Here is a 12,125-nt window from a genome sequence, read left to right on the forward strand (position 1 = left end):
CTGTCGTGTCTATCCTGGGGATTTGTCTGTTCTTTGGTTCTTTCTATGTACCCTGGTTCTTTTTTCTCTTCGGTGGTGTCCCAGGTCTTCTGGGTGTGGATATTGAAGCTTATTATGGGGTGTTCTATTTGTCCGTCGCTACTCATGCGGGATTGCTGGACTATGGGGTTCTCTGTTGGATTGTTGGAGGATTTTGGTTTGCTGGGGTATTGGTCCTTCTGCAGGTTGGCTTGATTATTAGGTTCTATTGTGCTTGTTGGGCATGATAATCAGGTTGGGAGCTGTGGTGTGTGTCCTATTTTGGTGCAGTTTGGTTCTATTTTTCGGGCTATTCTTGAGCAATTCTGGATCCCCTCATTCGGCTATATCCTTTTTGGGGTGTTTCTATTTTTTTTTTAGGAACCTCATATGCTATATTTTTTGCTTTTTTTCTCTTGTTTATCTTTTGTTTTTGCAGGCTCCTTTCTAGGCGTTTGATTGGATGATTTCTTTGGGGACCTATTGCTGGGAGCATTTTGGTTGTTTTTTGTTTACTCCATTTTATTTGGTGCTTTTTCTTAAGCACCATAGCATGTTCTTAGGTTGCTATGTATTGTTTTCTAGCGGGTAACTCTAGCTCGTAGGTTACTTTTTTTCTTTATTTTGTAGCTCTTTGAGCGGTAGTGAGATTGAGTTCCCCTTAAGTACTTTTTACTTTATTTTCTTAATTAACGCATAGGCCCCTATTGTGGCTTTCCTCTCAAAAAAAACTTAGAGATTGCATAACATCCCCTTGACAGAATGTACCCTAATAAGTTAGGTGATCTTCTAGAACCTACAGGCAAGGAGGTGCCTAACAAAGTCGAGAAGATTTCAATATGTATGCATGAAAAACTCTCAGTAATCTCGAGCTTACTTCTTAGAGTGTCAGAGTTTCTATGTGAGCCTAAAATTTTTTATTTTAATTTTGAGTATAAAATAATTTTATTCATACCCTCATAAGCCTCCACGTATCCAAGATAAAATAAAAGCAACATACAAGAAAAGAAACTAGGAAAATTAGGCAATTCTAGACACAAACAAAGTAAATCACATAATCAAATTAATTAAATAAATAAGTGTCCATAAGCTAATGCCTTTTTATTGCAACCTAAAATCATAAAAATTTAAAGTAGTTGGGTACCACTAATAACAACTTAGATTCTAATCATAAGACTAACAACAGTTACTTTGAGTGGGGAATTCTCTATCTTCACTTCTTTGTCTTCTCTTACAAGCTCCTCAAATTCATTAGTTCATGATATCAAAATGAAAAGAAAATCTCCCTTAAAGGGATGTTTTCTTTTCTCTAAGGATATTAAAATAATCCTAACTTGAGCATCCAAATGGAAAAGAACTAACCCCTAAGGGATGTTCTCTCCTCTTTGGATTCCAAGTTGGATGTAGTATCTCCAACTAAAAGACTCACTTTCATAACTCGGTTATAACATGATTGAATTAAATCAAATTAAAAATAAATAAATATAAATCTAAACTCCATACAAGGTTATCCTAAGAAATATAAACAAATAAACAACCCAAGTAATTGTATATTTTCATAAATTAAATCACAATCACACTTGACCACACTCTTTTAATTTCAAGGGGGTGCTTCAGCAATTTAGCATACGTAACAAAATTGTAAATTAAAATTTATTTTTCCCCCTCGACACAGACTTGCATAATCATGACCACCTATAAAAATGTTAGTGAGCATCTAGATCATTCCTAACCTTGAGATAATCAATTGCCCATCACATCAATTCACATATTATATAATTAAAAATAAACTAAATCAATCAATTTTCAATCAGTATGTAATAAAAGCCTCAAAAAATCAAACGTATAGTAGTAGAAAAGTAAACTAAAGTTGGTTATCTTATCAAACCATCTAAAGTGTGTGAGGTAGGCTATGTGGCTTAGGTATATCATAAGTTGGGTAGTTTATTAAAGTAATCTAGTGTTTGGGTTTATTAGAGGTCAAAACAAAAATTAAGTTTGAGTTAATATATAAATTTATTAAAATTTACTTTAAAATATATTTTAAAGGTCGATTGGTTACTATCTTTGTTGCTCACCGAGTCTGTCAAGTTTATTCACCTTCTTTGGGGCTAAGTTAATAGCCTCAAAGGCCAAGGTTACCTAGTAGTAACCCATATAAGTTAGTGACTTAATTGATATTGGTTTAAAGGTTAATAAATATTAATCAATTTGCTTAATTAATGGTTTGGATGATTAAGTTGGAATTTTCTAGAACTTTAGGTTAATTTTTGAATTTGAGGAATTTTTGAATTATTTTAAATCATTAAATTAAGGGTCAAAAGTTGACTTTTTAAATTAAAGTTGACTTATTTCACCTTTTTTTTTAGTTTTAATAACAATCCTTAAGATGAGTAATCAGACTTTAAGTTTGCAAAATTTTCAAATTTCTTCTATTAAGTTATGAATTTTTAAAGTTTTGACATATATTTAAACTACGGTTGACCTAAGAGTTGATATTTTGACAAAAAAAAAAGAGTTGACATTTTGACTTTGATTGAAATTTGAAGGTTTGACATTTTTAGATAATAGTAAATTTTAAGTGGAGTTGAATGACATTTAGTATGGTCAATTTAGAACTTTCTAGAATTAATTATGAGTTTTTAAAGTTTGCTAATTAATTGAATTTTAAAATTATTTAAATATAAAGGATTTGGAATTTTTGATCCAAATCAATCTCAAACTCTTTAAAATCACCCTCAAAGATTAGAGAAGACCTAAGGAGATATTTCCAAATGTTCAAGGATTTGGATAATTTTTAAATATTTTTAATTAATTATAATGATTAAAGCTTAATTTTCATTAAAATTTTGATTAAGGTTGCAATTGAAGTTATCTGATAAGGCTTTTAATTTTTATGGATATAGGATTGAATTTTGTTTAATTTGATATATTATATGAATTTTTAGGATTTATATTGAATTAATGGTGATTTAATTAACGCTCTAGGTCAAATTTATGGGGTGATTTTTGGTTCCGTAGTTGGTGGACCAAATGGGTTACATTTTCAGTGAAACTTAGGACATTAGTTCACCTGACCTCAAGGCCCAAGTTTATAGAATTTTGGCCCAAATTGAATCCTCTATGGTGTTTAACCAAACCACCTAAGGTAACCCTATGGTTACATTTAAAAAATTTTAATTCACTACCTAGGGTAAGGAGGGGGATGAAATCAGTGGCTCTAAGATCCCTATCCTAAGCACAATCAACACACAAATAACTAGATCCTTGTTCTTATTAGAAAGGTGCAACAAGAACAACATCAATCCTTTGTCCCATAATGTGGAGTCGACTACATGAATCCTTTTTAGCCTTTATGTCCTGTTAAAATTTAAAATATCATTTAAATCTAGTAATGAAAGATCATTTCTAATATTTTTTAACCAAGCCTTTTTAGGTCTACCTCGACCTTTCTTAACATAAGCCAAATCTAATATCTCAACTTTCCTAACAGCGTCATCGGAAGGCCTCTGTTTAATGTGACCAAACATCCTAAGGTGACTCTCTCTAATCTTATCTTCCACTGGAGCTACACCAACATTTTTATGTATATGCTCATTTCATATCCTATCTCTAAGGGTAAAGCCACTCATCCACCTAAGCATCCGCATCTCTGCAACACTTAGTATTATGCTTCTCTTTTAATGGCCAACATTTGGCACCATAAAGCATTATTGGTCTCACCGCCATCTTATAAAATTTTCCCTTAAGTTTGAGGTGGACTTTTCTATCACACAACAAGACCGACGCATTCCTCTACTTCAACCATCCAACTTGAATTCTGTTGATAATATCCCCATCTATTTTACCATCACTCTGAACTATAGATCAAAGATATCTAAAACCTATACTCTTATTAATGACTTGATCATCCAAAGTCACAATCCCTCACTACGTATATTATTACTAAAAAATACACTCCAAATATTCAGTTTTTGATCTACTCAAGTGAAAACCTTTACACTCTAAGGTTGACATCCATAATTCAAGTTTAAATTCAACTCCCTCTCTAGTCTTATCAACAAGAAGAAAATCATCAGTAAAAAAAACATACACCAAGGTCCATTGTCTTATAAAAGACTAGTGAGAACATCGATGACTAAAGAAAAAAGATATGGGCTTAAGGCTGATCCTTGATGTAATCCAACTAAAACAGGAAAATACTTGTTCAAACTACCTTGTGTTTGAATACAAGTAATAGCTCATGCATACATATCTTTAATGAATATAAGCATTATTAAATCCTTTCTTTTCAAGAACTCTACATAGCACTTCTCTTGGAACTTTATCATAGGCTTTATCTAGATTAATAAATATCATATATAGATCCTCTTTAATCTCTCTATATTTTTTCATTAATCCTCTCAACAAATGTAGGCTTCCATAGTAGACCCACCCAACATGAATCCAATTTTTAGAAACATTAGTATCACGCTGCAACCTACGCTCTATAACTCACTCCCATAGTTTTAATGTATGACACATTAACTTAATTCCTCTATAATTCACACACTCCTATGCATCACATTAGAACGGTGCTTAAAAAAATTTGAATTTAAGGGATAATTAGTGACCCTTGAATCCAAATTAGCTTAAATATGCCCTTAAGGAAAGAAAATTTGGACATATCAGAGACATGCCTAACTTCATTTCTCCAAAGTCTCAGATTATAATGAGTTCAAATCAAGGAGAAAAGCATAAAATACCTCTACTATAACTACTAAAATTAATTGAGTTTAATACAAGTTCACAACCTGATACCATATCGATTTTGAAAATCTCCTCGAGATCTTCCCAATGAGCATAAAGAAAACCAAAATCAGCCAAGTGGACAAGGAGATATAAAATTTAGAAGTTTCTTTTGATTTATAGATTTAATTAAATTAGAGTTACATAGTCAGCTGTCTTTTTAAATGCGAGAACAAAATTTAATTGGCCAGCCATTCATTGGCACTAACTGTGTAACCGCGAGATTAACTATAATCATCGAATCATTGATCAAATGGCTATGATGAAATTATCTCCGAGACGATGGAATATAATCGAAACCATTGATTTAAATCAATGGCTAGGATAATATCTTCAACCTCCCACCTGCATTTATGGTCGTAAACCTTCTTTGGTGTGATCTAAGAGATCCCGATAATGAAACATAACCAAACTTCAGAGGAAGGATCTAACCAATACAACTGTCAATCCAATGATAAGATTCTGGTGGGTTGACAGTTTGATTCACACTTGGCTGGCATTACCTAACTAGGAGCTTGAGAATAGGATTTTACCATGTAGAAAGCCTGAATGATTGGGTTTTTTATTAGAAAGCTTTAGAGGATAAAGAGGAACACTTTTCCTTCAGATGTCTTGGTTGAAGGATCACTAGAGATAGGACTTTAAGCAGGAGGTGTAAAGATTTTGTTAGAGTACGCTAGAACAGATAGCTCGAAAGGGCTAGAAATCAGAAGAACAAGAGAGGAAGACTTGGGGAGCACTAGGAAATATTTTGGAATGCATGGATGTGAATTCAAGTAAATGGATCAAGCTTCCCTAAAGGGTAGTTTGGTAACCTATAGTTGACTTGGTTAACTAGGTCAAACCATGTGTTGAGTTTAGGCTCAATAAGATTGAATTGATTAATAGGGACCAATAGAAGTGGTCCCAAGCCAAGAGGAGTCCATTTGGATTAGAATGGGTGTTTAAAGCCTTTGGTACACCATAGTTAACTTGGTCAATTAGGTCAAACCAAAGAGTGGGATGGAATCAAATACATTCCTAATGATGGTTAGGATGAACTAGGAGATGTTTTAAGGTTTGATAATGTTGATTCATGTTGAGTTTCAAGGAAAAGTCTAAAAATCCCCCTATAAATATTTTAGCCATTTTGAGCCCTAGTCAATTATAAGTCAAATAGGGCTCAGAAAAGTGCAATTTAATGGTCAACAAGTCATATTAGAGGTTATGAACATGTTCAAAGGTTTTTGGGAAGGTCCCATGGTTAATTTCCATTAAATGGTAAGTCTAATGGCATAGTCTATAAATATTTGAAAGTTTTATATCATTTGGAAATAACTTATGTTTCTTACGCTAAGGGTCTCAGATTGAGCTCAAATTTGGAGGGTTGGCCTTAGAGACATGCTTAATTAATATTCAATTAACATATCATGAAATAGAGGTCATTTTATTAGAGTTCAAGATGTAGAAAAATCACCCAAAAAGGATTTCAAGACCTGGGTATTTAATCTTGAGATGTAGTTTGGAATCCTTGGTTTGAATTAGATTTTTGGATTAGAATGGTTGAGTTTTAATTACCCAAAAAAATGAAAATCAAATGAGTGATTGAGATTGATTGGATATTGTTTGAAGGTTAATTGAATGTTGATTAAAGGCTGGACTGTAGCTTAGAGTTGAAAATGTGACTAAAAATTAAATTAGGAAGTGAACTTGAATTTGATCAAAGTCTGGATTAGGATTTGAGTGGGACCTATATGATTGAAAATTGAACACCTACCAATCATCAGGTCATGAGAAAAGAACTCTGGTAGGTCCCAGTGATCTTATACATAAATGAGGTCAACATACTCTTAAAGGGCAAGCTTGCACATGGTTCTATGCTCTTCTAAAAGAGACTATTCCCATGTTCATTAGGCTCTCTAGACTTTTTATCAAGCAGTTCATTACTAATATAAGAACTACATAATACTCTTCCCACCTCACAAGAATCTACCATAATGAAAGATAAATTCTAAAGGAGTACTTTCAAAGATTCTTATTTAAAGCTCACAAAATCCCAGGTGTGGATCTTGAACTGCTAAGAAGAGTTTTCTTGGAGGACTCCATCCTGGTCCTTATTATATAGCATTGATGTGAGATACTATTCATCCATGCAAGAACCTAATCCATCATGTGTAGGCTAAGATTTTTTTAGATTAAGCTATTAATATGCACTAAAAGTAATTTGAATAAACTTTGAGGAACCATAAAAATGCACATAGGATTAATAATTCATTGTTACAGTAACAGAAGCAAGTGAAGCATAATATGACCCCTTAACCTTCACAATAATAATATGATCCTCGACCAAAGAGGGAGTATGCACCTCTCAACATATCTTAGGCAAATATCTTAATGGCCATTCAATTTGAAGAAAATATTAAGCAGCCAAATCCATTAAAACTAAACTCAAAAAAATAAGAGCAATATTGCTACTTTCACCATAGTCATGGGCATACAACTAAAGTATGCAAACAAATTAAGGAAGAAAATAAGATACTAATGTTGATATTCGTTCACTATGAATTAGGTTGTTAAACTTAAGCTTATGTCCCAAGGCTATCCAAGAGGGTGGGTGAATTGGTATTTAAAAAAAAAAATTATCCCTCTTGAGTATGTTGAACCGAAAATAAACTTTAATGAATTTTTAGAAAATGTTTTTCAACCACAATTTTTGGAATAAAAATAAAATGAGGAAAATAAAAAGCAGTAAAAATAAAAGACACAAGATTTATAGTGGTTCGGTTTAAACCAGACCTACATCCACTCCCCAGAGGCACCCTCTGAGTATTGCACTAATACCAATAGTGTCTCTCCCTTTGTACCCACAGCAAGGCAGAGAAGCCTTTATAAACACTCTTTCTACCACTACCCGATGGGGCAGAGAACCGTCGTCCTTTTACACTATCCCCAGTGTTGGAAGAGAACCGTCCGTACTTTTACACTCTCCTAGTGTGGGCAGAGAACCCTTCGACCTTTCACACTCTCCTAGTGTGGGTAGAGAATCCGCGGCTGTTTACACTCTCTAAGTGTCGGCAGAGAACCGGATCTCCTTGACAGATCTTCTCACAAGAATTCTAGAAGAAAAGAGTGAAGTAATCCCAAATCACAAGTAGAGATTCTTACCTTCGAACACCAAGTGAAGCCTTCACGCTTCAGTGGTAGGAATCCTCCTTTGAATGCTCTCTCAAACTCTTTCCTTGACTTTTATTTTAATAGGCACGAAGATCAAATGGAAAAAAGATTGGGTGGCAGTCTAAATTGGACTATATATAGGCGAGACAAGAAAAAACCGTCCAAAACAGCAAATTTTTCAAGTCAACACGAAATGAATCGTCCCGTACGATCGTGGATCGTCCCGTACGATCGTGAATCGTCCCGTACGATCGTGGATCGTCCCGTACGATTGTGTCGGAAATGATCCTTATGTATATTGGTACGAACTATCTTCGTACACGATCATCGTCCCGTACTAACTAGGTTCGTCCGGTACAACCCGTTATACCATTGGTCGGTTTCCAAATAACTACATGGACGTAATCAATTTTGGTAAGTTGGTTCACATCGTCTTGGGACAAACAAGACTTCGTCCGGACAAAATTTTTACAGAGAGCAACTCGTCCTGGTACGATAATGAACTTTGTTTGAACAAAATTTTTATACAGAAGAATTCATCCTGGGACGATTTGAATTTCATCTGGATGAAATTTTTACAGAGAAGAAATTGTCCTAGCACGATTATAGATTTAATCTGAACAAAATTTTTACAGAGCCTATTTTATCCTGGGATGAAAATAATTTTGACCTGGACGATCAGAACTTAGAAAAATTTCCTCCAACTCCTGTTCGTTCCATTGCTCTTTCGGGGAGAAAACTGACCTGATCGTCCCGTACGAACTATGTTCGTCCCGTACGATCAGTACAAATTTGTAAGATCTCCTTAAGTAAGTGTGTGTGTGTGTGTGTGTGTGTTTATTCATTCAATTACAATCACTCCCTCTCAATTCAAAGGTTTCAATTTGCAAAGAATTGTATACTGAATTTGATTTGAAGTCGTCATAGTTTGGAGTTCAATTTTCCTGAAATGTTAGTACATACAAGAGCAAAAATAATTCTTCCAAAAAGTGTTAGGAAATAATTGCACATAAAATAATAATATTTGAAATCATCAAAACTATACAAGTTGCAAGAATGTAACATATGCAAATAGCAACTTTCTTAACAATCTCTTCCTTTTTTATGATGACAAAACAATTATTGTTTGTAGGATTTCAAATTTTAAGAATCTCCTAAACTCCCCCTGAATTGATGAATGCATGAAAATAAGGGGTCATTGAATACAAAAATTTTTAAATTTTTATTTTCAAAATTTTCAAAAACACCCAACAACGAACAAAATAACAAACAAAACACAAAATAAAACAAAACAGACTAAACCCAACGACACGATCACAACAAATAATTATTTCTCTCCCTTTTTGACAACAACAAAAACTGAAGAAGAAAAAAGAACTTGAAATGCATGCAGACATATAAAAATCATTTGATAATTCATTCTTAAAAGTGATTGTAATAAAGTTATGCAAATAAAATTAGTATATTAGACAAATCATAATAATTCATAGAATTCAAGAAGAGACATAATTTAGATAATAAAAAATTTATCAAACAACATGATTCAATTTAAACATTTAGATAGAGACATCATTGCAAAGAGGATGAAAAGAAAAATTGTATATTTCAAAATTCAATATACATGAATGAACACAAGATCAATTTGAATGAGAATATTAAAAGAGTCTGGAAATAAATAACTATCACAAGTGGCGCTTTGCGCATCTTTTTCAAATTTGTGACACACTTTTGTGCATATTTGCATTTATTGGGCTTATTTGTGCCTCTTTTTCACATTGCGAACCATTGCGCATTCCTTTTGATTTTTGTACATTTGTCAAGAGTAATTGTATTCTTTCCAAAGTCATTAATCAAAGTTTTCAAATTAATCTAAGTGCATAAATATTAACTGAAAAGTGAAATACAAAATAAGAAAAACATCACAATTGCAATAATAAATTAATTTAGTCTAAACAAAAAACATGAAATTTGACAATCTTAATTATTATAAATTTATAAGCTAAACTTAAATTTAGAAAAATTAGATTTTCTAATGAATATGATTTTTAATCTGCATTTTAAGAATTATACCACTAATAAGAAAATAAAATTTAAAGATTTTCATAGTTAAGCACACATTTCAGAAACAAGAAAAAGACAAGATATGTTTACTTATATTGATATCAAAAAGATATTACAGTCACTGCAATCTATATCAATACACACAATCTAGAGAAAAATAGAAAATACATCTAAAAATCCATCCAAAGAGATACAATAAAACAACAACTAACACATAAACCATAACAACACAAACACAAAATAGAAAGTGCAAAAATCACTCGGACGGTCCCTGATCTAGAGGAGGAGGAGGAGGAGCACCACCAAAGAGGTTAAAATATGTACTAATCATAAGTACATTGGTACTAATATCATTCATTTACTCCTTTATATAGCCCATGTCATGTTGATATTGAGCAGCTTGCTGCTGTGAATGAGTCTCAATTTGATCAAGAAGATGATCAAAATGAGTCTCTAATTGATCAAATCTTTGAACCAAATTCTGATAATTTGGTTCATTTGCAGGAGCAGGTGCACCTTCAGGATCTTCTTTTGTATCACTGATGACATGTGCTTTTCCTTATTCCTCCTTAAAGATCGCTCTTGATCAGGATGAACCAAGTTATACTTATTTTACAGAACATAGGAAACTAAGTGTCCTAAAGCAATATTCCTTTTTTCTTTTATGTTCCACATGCCCAATTTTAGAAAGCCCATAAAGGTAGTCAAGAATAAGTTGGGCTTCATCTATAGGTTTATTGCTCATGATTAAGAAAGTCACCATGGAAAGAAGTGGGGTAATATTGACTCTATCACCAACTTTTGGAATGATTGAAGTTCTAAGAATTTGCTGGATGATGCGAGCATTACGGACAAGACCACATACCCTAGCCACATGCTCAGTTAAACCATTTCCTCTAATCACCCTATTGATTTCATACCATTTATATGTATCATTGGTGATTAAGGTATGGGCTCTACTCCCCTTAGTCCTTAAATTTAAAAAAGCTCCTAAGTCGTGTTTAGTGATTTCAACTTTCTGTTTGAAAACAAAAGAGCGAATCACAGAGTGATCAGAATTGAAGGACATATTGGCTAGAAAATAGTGGAAGGTTTCTTTGTTATAGAGGTGGACCAGAGTAAGGATAAATTGAAACTCAGTCGAAGAAAATAAATGCATTACCTTAAAGGTAATATCTTCATGAATTAAAATTCGGGAAGGAGTGATTTTGGTATAAGCAAATCTCGGAAAAAAAATCCTTATTTGCTTTGGACAGAAAGTTTTCGAACGAATTCCTATGAGGCTTCTTGACTAAGACCTTTTGACGCTTGCTTGAACTGGCCATTTGAAAGTGATCTAGAGTATGAAAGGAGTTGAAAGTGATGTTTAGCATGTGACTATTGAGTTAAAAATCCCGCCTATATATTGAAAATGACATGTTCGTACCAGACAAAAAATTTTCATCCCGTACGAAAATTCTCAATCATCCCGTATGAAAATATTTTGTATAGACGATCTAATATGACCAGAATGAAACGTTTTTTTGTAATCAACACGACTTACGAAGTGTCCTTTCGTATAGACTTTTGACCAGTCTGATCATACAGACAAACACGTGTTCGTCCCGGGACGATCAGAACTTATATCATTTTAATGACAATTGAAACCGTCTTCTACATCGAACCGACATGTGTTCTTCTAGACGAACCAAAGGTTTGTATAGACAAAGTTCATATTAAAAACTATCTTATCCATTCAACTACTCCATTCATTCATCCTGTCGTTTGAAAAATATTTCATCCCGGACGATCGTGACGATCATACAGACGAAGTACATTAAAACTGCACTTAAAACGGTTCAAAATCCTATAGTTTGTCATACTACACAAATCATCCTGTACGAAACGATTTCGTCCCGGATGATGATGACTTAAAAAATATTTTTGCAATCAAACAAAAAAAACTACAATTCAAAAACAAGATAAATGCCAAAAATAACGAAGAAGAACAGACTCTAAAAGGAAAAATTCACACAAACAAAATCATAAACACATGTTGTGGATCTATGGTTTATGATTTTGATGATATCAAACATTCCTTATTTCTCTACGATTGTCTTATGTGC

Source organism: Dendrobium catenatum, unplaced genomic scaffold (assembly GCF_001605985.2).
Source record: "Dendrobium catenatum unplaced genomic scaffold, ASM160598v2 fragScaff_scaffold_173, whole genome shotgun sequence".
Classification (NCBI taxonomy): domain Eukaryota; kingdom Viridiplantae; phylum Streptophyta; class Magnoliopsida; order Asparagales; family Orchidaceae; genus Dendrobium; species Dendrobium catenatum.